Consider the following 1,798-nt stretch of genomic DNA (forward strand, 5'->3'; position numbering starts at 1 on the left):
AAATTTCACTTTTCCAAAAGAAAAGAAAAAAAATCCTAAAAATCATTACCCTTTTATAAAGTCATTGAAAGTGAGTGGATTAAATTTACTCCTTAGGTTCATTTATAAGAAAAAAAAATTTTAGTTGGTTCCCAAAAATTTTGTTTTGAAAACGTGAATTATTATTTAGGGATTTTTGCCATTTATGCCATATTTTTTTAAAATCTTTCCAAATCTGCCATATTTGTAAAACCTTTTCAAATATGTCATATCCATTAAATATGGCAAACTCAGTTTTACTAGATTGCCCCTGCAATTAAGATGTGTTTTGACTATGGAACATGGAAAAAGATGGGCGCGTGGTCGGAAGCATTTCACGGAAACGTGTGAGTGATAATTAGTGGACAACATATGAATATATAGGAACAAAATGGTGGACAATATATTAACAAGTTCATCAAGTGGTGGACAACATATTCATACTGAAACAAGTCTACGAGGTGGTGGACACAATATATTCATATTGGAAGTAGTCCACCCACCTATACCAAGAAAACAACATATGCATATTGACTAGTTGTCCACCATTTGGATAAATTCAGTAAATAGACAACATAGTAAAAGTGATTTGAGCTAGTCTACAACGACGATACGTAGATTGTCCTTTAATGGACAACTATTTAATCGAAGTGATATTGGTGGACCAAGGTATGTGATAGGATACAATTACTAAGCCGGTGAAATTCGTTCCTTTATGTATATAACAAACGAATGTGTCCATTACTCATGATAGACAATATAATAGTAGACAATAAGAATAACACAACGATTTCGTCTACTAAGGTTTAGTCTACTAAGTTACTATGTTGTCCACAACAAACAATTTTCCAGATTCTACATTGACGGCAACCTACTGCGATTTCATCCACTCCAATTTCCATAATTTCAGATAGACAATATTATAGTAGACAACAACCAATTTTTCCCATTCCAAATCTGGTCCATAATGTGACAACAACCTACTGCGATTTTGCCCACTACAATTTCCATAATTTCAGATCACTGACCTTGAGGTGGGGACAGTTGGGTAATCTATTTGCGTTTTCTCGTTGACGGAAGAAGACATATTTGTTGATTTTTTTTAAAAGCAAGAGAGCAAAACACACAGAGCCGCGTGAGAGAAAGCAGGGGAGAAGACGAAGGGGAGGACAAAACGGTTTTAGTGGCTAGGGGATTTTTTTTTTTTAGTTATTGTGGAATTTGACTTTCCCATCTTCGCTCATGCCACATTTGAAAAGAACCAAACAATTATGGCTAGGGTATGACACATTTGAAAAGAACCAATTATGTGTATTCCAAATGTAATACAACCGTTTAATTCCAACCATTTAATTCCAGATCTGGAAATGGGTATGACACATTTGAAAAGAACCAAACAATTATGGCACATTTGGAAAGAAAAAATATTGTTATGGCATATTAGTTAGTTTTCTCTACTCCCTCTGTTTCATAATATAGGATATTTAGAGAAGTATTTTTGTTTCATAATATAGGATGTTTCCAACTTTCTATGCAACTTTTAGATTAAATTTATATTTTATATTAAGCCGACTTGTTTATGATTGGTTAAACTTTTTAAAAGTAACTATTTTTTAATATGCGTATTTTCACTAAAACATCATATATTTTGAAATGGAGAGAGTATTATTTATTACTAGTCTTATTAAATTATTTACACACTTTAACCAATTTCCTAAAATTTCCACTACTTGTATAAATACGTGAAGTAACAACCGAGTCAAAAAAAAAAAAAAAAAAA

This window comes from Camelina sativa, chromosome 19 (assembly GCF_000633955.1).
Source record: "Camelina sativa cultivar DH55 chromosome 19, Cs, whole genome shotgun sequence".
Taxonomy (NCBI): domain Eukaryota; kingdom Viridiplantae; phylum Streptophyta; class Magnoliopsida; order Brassicales; family Brassicaceae; genus Camelina; species Camelina sativa.